Source organism: Oratosquilla oratoria, chromosome 12 (genome assembly GCF_046742065.1).
Source record: "Oratosquilla oratoria isolate Oo_2021 chromosome 12, ASM4674206v1, whole genome shotgun sequence".
In the NCBI taxonomy this organism is placed as follows: Eukaryota; Metazoa; Arthropoda; class Malacostraca; order Stomatopoda; family Squillidae; genus Oratosquilla; species Oratosquilla oratoria.
In genome coordinates, this window is record NC_134788.1 from 32,969,425 (window position 1) to 32,982,098 (window position 12,674).

The window sequence follows — 12,674 nt, forward strand, 5'->3', positions numbered from 1 at the left end:
AACATTCATGGTACATGTATCCTCAGTGCTAAATTTTGTTTTCATACAAATTATGTAGATATATAATTTTAGCTTGTATATGGTATTATTTTATCTTATTTTTTGTTAATGTATATCTCTTATATATTTGTATATGTTTGCATTTTTTGTTCTTACAGCAAATAATACATTACATTAGTTTCTATATATTGTTATGTTGCTATATCTTTTTATAAATTAAACTAATGTAAATGCTATTAAGGAAATAATCAGATTAAAATAAGTATTTGGGATGGTGACTTAATGGTCTACCAACATTTCTTGACATGTTTTTCATAAATTAGAGATGGGCAATACCACTGATATTTTTCAATATGATCCTGAGTATTTTCTGCTCTAGTATTGAAGTATCAAGTACTATAGTGTCCAGAATCATTTATATCCTACATGCCACTCTGATCTTCGTGACAGTTAATATACTTGAAGTAAAGTTATATTTCACAGGAAATTTTAATAGCATAGAGTGATTTAGTGAACATCTTGGACACTGGAAAGTGTGGAATATTTAACATGTTAAATCTTAATGCATCATTTGACCCTACTTTACATTACTTTTCAGTAGACAATATAAGATATACAGATATTTGTGAAATATTAAAATGGCTGGAAAGTTATGTCATGAACAGAATAATGAACAGAAAGTGCCAACAGAAAATCACAAACCAGAAAGCTTAATGAATGAAAGTTACAAGGAAGAATACTAGGTCCAATGTAATTCAACATTATCATGATAGACTTGTCTCAAATACCATATAAGCATAATGTGAACTAATTCATATGCTGATATCAATTTTTATTTCCCAATTAATGACCCCAGGTATAAAAAGAATATGCTTGAAATAATGACTGACATGAACTAAATAAGAAGCTTGGAAAAACTTGTATTTGATTAAGTACTTTGTAAATTACGATACTGGGATCATGTCAAGATTAGCAAGCCCAACATCTTCATTCAAGAACAGCGAGCCCAGGGATCCTAATGTAATGGCCAAACCAAATGTCTTCATGTAAAGAAAAGCAAACCTTTGACAAAAGCGTAAAGAATAAGTAATATGGTAACATAATGTTTAATTTCCATGAAAATATATGTTAAAACTATTTATTCAAAGGATACTACATAGTGATTGCATTACAGAACCTCAATGACCTGTCAACCATATACCTAACCTTACCTTAACTTGAGGCTTCCTGGATATCTGAATACAGAAATTAAATCCAGTATATGAAAACCACTATTAATCCAGTGAGGATTCATAAAGGTTAGCCAGAGAACAGAAACTTTGATATTTAATCAGTTATTGAAATGTTTGTACCAGTGTTTATGTTAAGAACAGCGAACCCGATTATACTCGGTAAAGAAAAACAAACACAATAATCTTTTTGTAAAGAATAGCGAACCCTGCTGTGATTGGGTTTGCTAATCTTTACATGATCCCAATACTGTAATTACATGTTATAAACTAGTAAATTATATATCAATAAGACTGATGCACATACAAGTGCAAGAATAATATATGAAATGACTTCTTACTAAAGTGATTTTTGAAAGATTGATATTAGCAGGTGATATATTGAATGTTTTCTACGAATAGCTTTTTTCACAACCTGAAAGGTTAAATCATGTGGATTGCTGTGAGACACAAATATTAATGTAAATTATGTATTTGAAGGAGGTTTCCTCAAGGATAATGTGGATGAAGGTGAAACTGGGAGAGGAGATGTGGGCTTATGTAAGTGCATATGGGCCTGGTAGTGAGAAGAGTGTAGAGGAAAGGGAGGCCTTTTGGATAGATTTAAATGAGTGCATAGAGGGATTAGGGAGAAATGTCAATGTAATAGTACTGGGAGACCTTAATGCTAGGGTAGGAAATGAACCAATTGACAGAGTGGTTGGGAAATGTGGAGTTCCAGGAAAGAATCATAGTGGAGAGTTGATGGTGGAGATGTGTCTAGATGAGAGTTGATGATAGCAAATACAGTGTTTCAGGAGAAAGTCAAGCATAAATACACAGGAGAGAGTGGTGGATGGAAGGGTGGTAGATAGAACATTAATGGACTATGTAGTGGTAGATAGGAGTATAATAGGAAGAGTTAAGGATGTACATGTGCTAAGGGGAGAGGGTGGGGGAATATCAGATCATTTTTTGGTGGAAGGTAAATTGAGAGTGGAGGATAGATGGAGAAAGAGGAAAAGGACAAAAGGTAGGGAGGTGCTTAGAGTGAACTCTTTAAATGAAAAGGAGGAGGAGTACAAGAAGAAGCTGAGAGAGGAGTGGGAAGGAGGGAAGGATAGAGTAAAGCTAGGAGTGGAGGAGGAATGGGGATGGTTCAAGGAAGGAGTCACAAAGTGTGCAAAGATGGTGTGTGGAACAAGAAGGACAGGAGGAAATAGAAGGAAGGTTAGTGAATGGTGGGATGAGGAAACAAAGAAGGTTGTGGAAGAGAAGAAGCGAGGTTTCACTGATTGGTTACTAAATAGGACGAGGGAGTCATACGAGAGGTACAAAGACAAGAAAAGAGAAGTAAAGCACAAGGTAAAGGAGGCAAAGGGGAGAGCAGATGTGAAATGGGGTAAGAGTATGACAGAAAATTTTGAAAGTAATAAAAAGATGTTTTGGAAAGAAATTAAGAGAGGAAGAAGAGGCAAATCAAGTAGAGAAGAGAAGGCAATAAGGGGAAGATGGGCAGAATATTTTAGGGACTTGCTAAATGTGAATGAGGATAGGGAGGGAAAGATAGTTGCAGTGGGAAATGCTAAGAAAATGACCATGATGAGTGAGGAAAATGGAGGAGAAATAAGGAAGGATGAAGTAAAGGGAGTTGTTAATATAATGAAAGCAGGTAAGGCACCTGGTCTGGATGGATGCCATGCAGAATGTCTAAAAAAAGGAGGTACAGTGATGGTGGACTGGTTGGTGAGGTTATTTAATGTTTGCTGGAGAGAGGGTAGAGTACCGGAGGACTGGAGGAGTGCCTGTATAGTTCCACTTTACAAGGGAAAAGGGGAAAAGTGTGAATGTAGTAGTTTCAGAGGGATAGCTTGTTAAGTGTAGTTGGGAAGGCTTATGGGAGGATCTTGATTGAGAAGATTAGGAGAGGAACAGAGGGAGTAATTGGTAAGGAACAGTGTGGATTTAGGACGGGTAGAGGGTGTGTAGATCAGATTTTTGTGGTAAGACAGATATGTGAGAAAGCTATAGGAAAGGTGGAAGGATGTATTTTGGGCTTTTTTGGATCTGGAAAGGGCTTATGACAGGGTAGACAGGAAGGCATTGTGGGAGGTTTTGCGGACATACGGGATAGGAGGAAAGCTTCTGGGAGTTTTTACGAGAGTAGTGGAGCATGTGTCAGGATTAGAAATGGAGAGAGTGAGTGGTTTGAGGTAAAGGTGGGACTTCGTCAAGGATGCGTCATGTCGCCCTGGCTGTTCAACTTGTACATGGATGGGGTGGTGTGAGAGGTAAGTGCAAGGGTGGTGGGTCAGGGATTGGAGATGGTTAAAGAAAATGGAGAAAAGTGGGAGGTGAGCCAGCTGTTGTTTGTGGACGATACTGTGCTTGTGGCAGGATCGGAGGAGGGATTGAGGGAGTTGGTGACAGAGTTTGGGAGAGTGTGTGAAAGAAGAAAGCTGAAGATAAATGTGGGTAAAAGTAAGGTTATGAGATGTACAAGGGGTGAGAGTGGCAGCAGACTGGAAGTGAGCATTAAGGGAGAGCGACTGGAGAAAGTGGATAGTTTGAGATACTTGGGTGCAAATGTGGCAGGAAAAGGTGGAGTGGGGTTGGAGGTAGAGTGTAGATTGAGAGAAGCGAGTAAATGCCTTGATGGATTAAAAAGTGTAATGAGGCATAAACATCTGGGAATGGATGCTAAGAGGAGACTGTATGAAGGAGTGATTGTGCCAACAGCACTGTATGGGGCTGAAACATGGAACATAAGAGAGAAGAAGTTTGAATGTGTTTGAGATGAGGTGTATGAGAAGTATGATGGGGGTTACTAGGCTAGATAGAGTGAGAAATAAGGAGGTGAGGAGAACAGGGGTGGAAAGGGAGTTGGGAAATAGGGTTAATGAAAGAGTATTGGGATGGTTTGGACACATGTAAAGAAAGGAGTGAAGAAAGACTAGTAAAAGAGGTATGGAAGGCAGATATGGAGGGAGTGAACATGAGGGGATGTCCTAGGATGAGATGGATGGATGGGGCTTTGGGGAAGAGGGGAATGTCTGTTGAGGAAGGACGGGAGAGGACAGAAGACAGGGGTGAATGGAGAATGGTTGTATATGGATGATGTTGTGATGCATGAGGTGGAATGGGTGGGGGATGGGGGGTGAGGTAGTATGTGTGAGCAAAATTTGATGCAGCCCGAGGGAATTTCTCCCCGTCTTCCCCATTTATGCATGGGGGGATGGAGAGGGGGTCACCGATTTAATGAAGTGGCCTTGCTGTGGATGTGCTGTGCCTTGCGATGCTGTCTCTGACCCAGGGCAGTGGACAAGGTGCAGGGCTAACCCGTCATCCAGGAGGTGCTAAGATAAGAGGGAGGGTAGAGGGGAGGGGAGTGTTTTTAGGGATGGAGTGGGTGGGAATGATTTTATGCCTTTTCCTTTTTGGCTACCTCCCTTGTAAGGGGGATAAAGGCTGTGGTATATGTATGTATATACTTATTTGAAATGTGTTTTCACTGAATAACTATGATTTGATAAGCTACTCTAACTGTGTGCTTTTTGTTTTTTTAGCATTTAATAGAAAGGAGTGGTGAATCTAACCTAGCCTAGATTTAGGTAGAATAGATTGACTAGAAGTTGTTTTTTTCACACCAGGGTGTCAAAAATCAATATTTCATAGTTTTATTCAAAAGCTCAGTAGTATTTGTGCAGAATGTTACTTGTTTTCCTGCCAACCATGAGGTTAGGGGAGTGGGGGGGGGTGACTGAAAAAAGGAAAAATGATTTTCTGTATAAATAGTTATCGTAAATCTCTCAACGTTGATTTATGACCTCATTGAATGGTGTGTGTAATGTTCATATGTGAAATTTTTTAAAACATTAGTTTCTTTTTTCTTGTCCTCTGTCCTCAGTATTTATTCAGCCACTCCTTTGCCTTGATTAATATATACTTCTCCTGTCTTTTTTTTTTTTTTTCTTTTTTTTTTCCAGCTCCATAATTTTTTAATGTTTAACTTCTTCCTACTTTAAGCTTTTTTAATTTAACATGAGTTGGTTGATCCCCTCCCCTACTGTATTTTGGTTAATGCCCCGTTACATATGTATACACTTGTGTTAATCCTATTACATGCTCTCAACAAGTTGGATGTCAAAATGTTTTTTTTTCTTTTTTTCAGGACAAGGTTAAATTATCTACATGCCCTTGAAAAAGGTATCCAAAAATCCCGCATATTTGTCATACAATAAAGGTAATCTGTGTGACCTGTGTGATGCAGCTTTCTCAGGAAAGAGTGCTCTTAAATATCCCGTGATGACCCACACTAGAGAATAACATTTCAAGTGTGACCTATGCCATGCACCTTGCTTGACAAAGAGTGCTCACAAGTAACACATGATGGCCCACACTGGGAAGAAGCCTTTCAAGTGTGACCTGTGTGATGCAGCTCTCTCTGGTAAGAGTTCTCTCAAATACCACATGATGATCCATACAGGAGAGAAGCCTTTCAAGTGTAACCTGTGTGATGCAGCTTACTCTGGAAAGAGTGCTCTCAGATATCACATGGTGACCCACACTGGAGAGAAGCGTTTCAGGTGTGACCAGTGTAACGCAGTTTTCTCAGGAAAGGGTCATCTCAAAGATCACATGAGGATCCACACTGGAGAAAAGCCTTTTGAGTGTGTAATGTGTGATGCAGCTTTCTCACTAAAAAGTACTCTCAAACGACACTTGATGACCCACACTGGAGAGAAGCCTTTCCAGTGTGGCCTGTGTGATGCAGCTTTTTCACAAAATAGTAATCTCAAACAGCATATATTGACCCACACTGGAAATAAGCCTTGCAAATGTGACCTGTGTGATGCGGCTTTTGCGCGAAAGAGTGAACTCAAACGACACATGATGACCCACAACGGAGAGAAACCTTACAAGTGTGACCTGTGTGAGGCGGCTTTCTCACAAAGGAGTTCTCTCAAAATACACGTAGTGACCCACACTGGAGAAAGGCCCTTCAATTGTGACCTGTGTGATGCAGTCTTTTCACAAAAGGGTCATGTCAGACGACACATGAAGACTCACAATGGAAAGAAGTCCACCATGTAAACATTGACGTCACGTGGCAACCCATACAGGAAATAAGCAGTTTCAGCTTTCTCATGAGGGAATTATTTCAAATGTTGCATAGTGACTCACTTCCTCACGAAAAAGTGATCTCATGTATTGCATGATCATTCACGCTGCTTAGAGTGATTTAACTTTTCTGTATGATTGTATTTTCATGTATCAAATATTGTTCCACAGTTAACTGTTTGGTAGAGTCGTTACACATGCATACTATGTTTGTTGGTGTATTCATTGTTGTGAAGTTTTTTGGGTGACCTTGATTGACCTATTACATAATTGCATTTTTGCTTGTATTCAAAGGTCTTTAAGTGTTCCGTTAAGTGTTTTTTTTTATACACGAAAAACTAAAAAATATTAGGATGGTTGGTGGATAATTAGCAAGTCATGATGTGTGGATGTTCTTTTTCCTAGAGTGTTGTGAAAAGTTGGAGTATACAGTGTTGTTACTCGTAATTTATTATTGTAAATATATATATGGTAATATATTCAGCAGTGTTTATTTTATTGTATGAGACATAACAGTCACATTTCAATGAATTGTGTAAGAATGATATCAATGTTCATTATTGATGAAGAATAAATCCAATTTGTTCGCTGAAATGTTATGTTGAAAATGCTAACTGCATTTATCGAAATGCCTGTCCTATGAAAACCAGAGATCTATGTTCAGAAGACTTGAAAGTCCACTCAAGAACCTTTGTCGCACAGAATGCGCAGTTGTTATGAACAAAACATATATACCGTATATAATGATTGATTAATTGAAGTCAACTGCGCTAATAACTTTGACTCTTTTAAGAGTCCAGTTCTTCAATCTTAAGACTATCTTTTTATTCTCATTGTTCAAAGTTTGAACATAGTCACTAATTATTTTATTATCACAGAATGAAGGTGTAAAAACAGGATCTGATGAATGCCAACTATTATGATGCCTATCTAGAAGGTCTTGTTGAAGATCTGGCGAAGAATGATTGGTGCTTACTGACCTTTTCTCCTAATACAGGGCGAGGTCACTGGGAGAATTAGGAGAGGCCACCAGTCTCGGGTAGAATACTGGAATCTGATTGGCCACTGGGTCTTACAGGCAGGAAGGTGTTGTTGGTTAGGTTGAAGTGCCTACGTAGTGTTCCTGGGGCCGCTGAGGGTCGCGATGCTTCCGAGGGAGTTCAAGGGCATCGTGCTCCCGGTGACGTCGAAGGGCATGGTGGTCCCAAGGGCTGGGCTGAAGGGAGAATGAAGTCTGCAGCTTGCTGGACATTGATGGTTGGATGCTGGGATTACATAGATGCAGCTTCAGCAATCTGCAATCTTATAAAAGACGCCTCCCTGTGGAGTATATTAGTGTTTTTGAGGAGTTTATTAAAGGAGGGGGGTTCATGACGTGGTGGCCAATAAAGTGCTGGAAAAGGGATCCCTGATTCGGTGGTACTGGAGGCGTATTCTAAGCGCAGTGGAGATTCTGCCAACGTAGGAGACAGAGGCGCCACAGCGGCTCTCCTGACATGAAAGCTTGTAGATTACATTGGTAGAGGCTGCCTTCGGGATCTTCGGTGTAGTGTTGTTCCTCATTATCAGGGAACTGGTCAGGTTTGGCTTGCAAACAATCCTCATATTAATGGTAGTGCCTCCTTTTTCCGTGACGTCACACTCTTCCCTAGACTTGGAAATTATTTTGATGAGAGATGGTTATCTCGTGGTTAAGTGGGTTCGGTGTCTGAGGTGGTGTGTGCCATATTGATCCAGTTGCTGCTTGATGACGCCCATCCGCGCCCCCAGGAACCCCACGCAGGAGTCTTTTTCTTGCACTCTTATGGCAGGTAATCGAAACAAAGATAATGGTCGCATTTGTGGATGACCTCTTGAGGTCATCCCTCTTCATATACTTTTGCGGGTGAGGAGGTGAGGTCGAAAGAGAGATGGGAAGAGGCGAAGAAGGACGATGGCCACCTGCAGATTGCTGGACGCTGCAAATCTGACAATTCATATGTAGATAACTTTCTTGTTAATGCCCCAAAATTCATGAAAATTGCCCAAATTATTTGTCTGCAGTATATGTTCGTTTCGAAAGTGATTGCAACCGTATAGATAACTATTCTGTGCGAGTGAACGCCACTGGACGCATTTTAGGATGACCCCACCACCAACTTCAGCTGCCGGGCCCTGCTTTGACTTTCTGCGTTTTTTTTTTTTTTTCAGTGAGAGATATCGAGAAAGAGAAAAAGCAGTGTTCCAAGGAGGAAATATATACATATTTCAAAAAAAGGTATCTCATATGAAAATAATGTATAAAATTAGTTCTTAAAAGTGTTGAACAACTAGAGCTTCTAGACAGCGTAATCTACATATCTACCCTTCATCTATCGGCTCTCTACATCAAGACATATGCACATGCATATCGCAGCACCAGGAAGCAGAGCGAAGTGGTAGTCTGACCTCACGAGACCACAAGGGTCAAGATATCACGGTCAAGTTCTTTTGTCCATTATCAAGGTCATCATGACCTCTCAAGGACGCACAGCTATTCACCAAACGGCTAACCAATGATATTGCCATTCCAGAATAAATATTCCTTAAGGTTATTCTCTCCTGTCCAACTCGAACACATTGTACAAATATCACACAACTATGTGTCATCTTAATTATGTAGATCACGTAAAACCCATTTAAATGTCTAGTCTCGCTGGAAACAGCGTTTATGTGAATAAATACCTCGTCGGCAACCTTGCCACGATCCATGTATATAAGGTTTATGCTCTCTTCGGAGAGCGGGATTATTATACAATAAACGACAGAAGAACCAACCGTTGTCTCGCCTCTAAAGCCATTCGCATCAAGCCAACTACCACAACTGCAATGTGTTGTCTTGAACCCCAAGCAACAAAGGTATCCGTAAGCACAACCGGTTTCATTTCCTCCCATGAGAGGGTGGGGAGGAGGAGGAGGAAGAACACCTTGATTCGGGCAGTCTCCCCATGTCCAAGGTATTGAAAGAAATGATCGAGTGAATAGAGTTTCTTGTGTGGCCAAGAAGAGACCGGTATTTATGACCGCGTCCAAGTCTGTCCCGTCAACCGTCGTACACTCTTCTGTCGACCGAGCGGGTTGTCCGTCCGTCTGTCTGCCCGCTCGGATACTCACACGGAGTATATGGTAGCCTATTAAGTTGGACTAGAAATTGGCTTAATGATAGAAAACAAAGAGTTGCTTTAAATGGAAAGACTTCTAGATGGAAAAATGTTACAAGTGGAGTTCCTCAAGGTTTCGTTCTTGGGCCACTTCTACTCATAGTATATATATAAATGATATAGACCACGGACTAAAATCTATTGTCTCCAAATCTACTGAAGATACAAAATTGTGCGGAATGGCAAATGATAACTCAAACCAATTAGATATTCAAGAAAATTGAGATAAATTACAGCAATGGTCTGAAAAGTGGCCAATGGAATTTAACACAAGTAAATGCAAGGTTATGCACATAGGTGAAAATAACATAAGTACGATTACAAGTTATTTAGAAATTTGTTAACAAGTGGATAGTGAAAAGGATACCGTGGGTAATTATCAGTAACGATTTCAAATCATCTAAGCAGTGTATTTCAGCCTCTGAGAAAGCAAATGATATTCTAGGACTGATTGCACGATCTTTTGACTTCAAAAGTCCATCACTCATTAACAAGCTATATAAATCGTTAGTTCGTCCACATTTGGAATATGCTGATTACGTGTGGTAATCGAATTTCATTAAAGACATTGACAGGTTGGAAAAAGAACAAGGGCGAGCCACAAAACTGATTCCAAATATAAAAAATAAATCATACGAATATCAGCTAAAACAAATGAATCTGTTTTCCCTAAAAAAGTGTAGACTTAGAGGTGACTTGATACAGGTATTTAAGATTCTAAAGGGGATTGACAACATCGAAAGTGACAAAATTTCTACACTGAGAATCCGACAACAAATAATGGTCTCAAACTGTCAGAAAATAGATTTAATTTGGAAGTGGGTAGAAACAACTTTGCCAACCGTGTAGTTAATGAATGGAATAAACTTTCTGCAGAGGCAGTACAATGTAGTTCAGTTCGAAGCTTTAATTCATATTTGATTATTTGTTATTATTTGCTTGTTTTTAATTTGTTATTATTCATGTGTCAATTTATTATTATTTACTATTTACCTTTTGTTTATTATCTAACCGCCTATGTATTTATTTTATCTATTATTATTTATATAATTATAATTTTTATTTTGTTTATTATCTAACTGCACCTATGCATTTATTTACCTTATTTATTATTATTTGTATTGTTATAATTTTTATTCTATTTTATTTTATCATTATATTTTTCCGCCTCCGACCTAGTTATGGACCAAAAGGTCTCTTGTCGACATGCTCCGCCTTTGTAATCTTTTTTTCTGGGGATAGACTTAGAGATGAATCAACCAAGAGAAACTGGAGAACACAACCATGTATCAGAAGATTCAGCAGTGAACGTAGACAAGACTTAAACAGAAGTGAAGAGATTGGCTGAAACAGGATTCTGTAACCCTGTGCAGATAATCTCCATGACTGTATCTATCGTTAATGATGAAAATGTCAAAGCACGTGATAATGCGATAAGAAGTGTATTCAACGATAATGTGAATGTGAGAGGATGTTTCTTCCACATAACACAATCTACGTGGCAATAGACTTAGTCTCTGGGATTTGTAGAACACCACCATAATGATGTGGATTTTCAGTTATATGTCGGAATGATAGACAGCCTGACGTTTCTTTCAGTGGAAGATGTGCCAGAGGGACTTGCCTGTCTATTAGGTAATGCTCCAGATGAGGCTACCGATTTGTTGTAGTATTTCAATAGTGTATAAATCAGTGGTTCCTGGCGATCAGGTAAAGCTCGGAATGGACTTGTGCGATTTAAGCGCTTAATCCTGCCACTCTATCCTCCAGTTGTTTGGAATGTACACACTGCAACTCTGAATAATGATGCGCACAACACAATAACATTTGTGAATCTTGAAACAATAAACTCTATGATATAGTTGGACACCGACATCCATCAGTATGGCGCGCAATCTAGGGTTTCAGCAGAATTATGCAACTGTGTCCACATTGGTCCAGTTGGACAATGTCGGTAACCGTGTCGTGAAACGTGGGCAACAGAGATTAGTGGACTCACAACAACAATTAAAAAACCTTTGTGGTTATTATATAGGTGGATGTATGAATATTCCTCAATCCTTATATGGAATTGGACACAATGTGAGAATTATGTCATCATGGAATCGACTGGACCTGGTCAGTGTCTGGAGGAGGTATTGGTTCTTGTTGTTGTTTATCACAGATAGTGATGAGTTGGTTGAACAAACGGGTCGACAACACAACACTTTCTCTGGTAATATTCTAAACCAAGGTAAAACGAATACTATAAGGTACGTTGAGCACCCCCCCCCTCCGCGCACCTCCACCGTGACGTCATAGGAAATTCAGAGGGGGAGAGAGTGAGAGGCGAAAGAAAATGTAAACTTTAAAGAAAACCGTCTGTATGTATGATAAACTTTAAAACTATACTATGATGTTCACATAATACTGAAATTACTCAGTATCACATTCTTATCCTCAAATTATCAGTATTTGAGATATGACCGCCAGAAAAGTTATAAAAATGTTTTCCATGCTTTCACATTAGGTGGATTATATTAATATAACGAGTTATTAGATGGGATGACATGTCAAGCGTGGATTTTATATGTAGACCTTTATCTCCACCAAGCTCAGTTATGTTTTAACCGGATTCTTTAGTCTGTTTATTTGCAATTGAAAGAAATTTTCAGGAAATGTTGTTATTAAATAGTTACTTTCAAAATGACGGCTGCATACATATCCAGATGACCGAGTATTGTGTGTGCCACATAATTCAATCCATTTCTTTCAAAGTTCTTTATCTTTGGGCAGTGAAAAGAAATGAATATTTATATCACCTTTCAGTCTAACGGCATTGCACTTCTGCACTATACAATCTGTTGGCATTTCTATATGTTATTGTCTGCCCTAGCTACCCCTTTAATCAGAAGATGGAGCTTCGCTCCACACACTGGTGTGTCAGTGATTGACAGCTCTCGACCTGCGGAACCCTGGTCTCGATATTTCCGGTGACGTCATCATCTACCTGCGCAGTGGAGAGGTTTTCTAGCTCTCACCCCCCCCCACCCCGCTAACGTACCTTATAGTATTCGTTTTACCTTGTTCTAAACAAACCCCTTTGCGAAGGCATCAAGGAACTACGTAAGAGAGAATATATCATTATAAGAAAAGTTGACAAGTGTGTCTTCTACGTCCATATGAC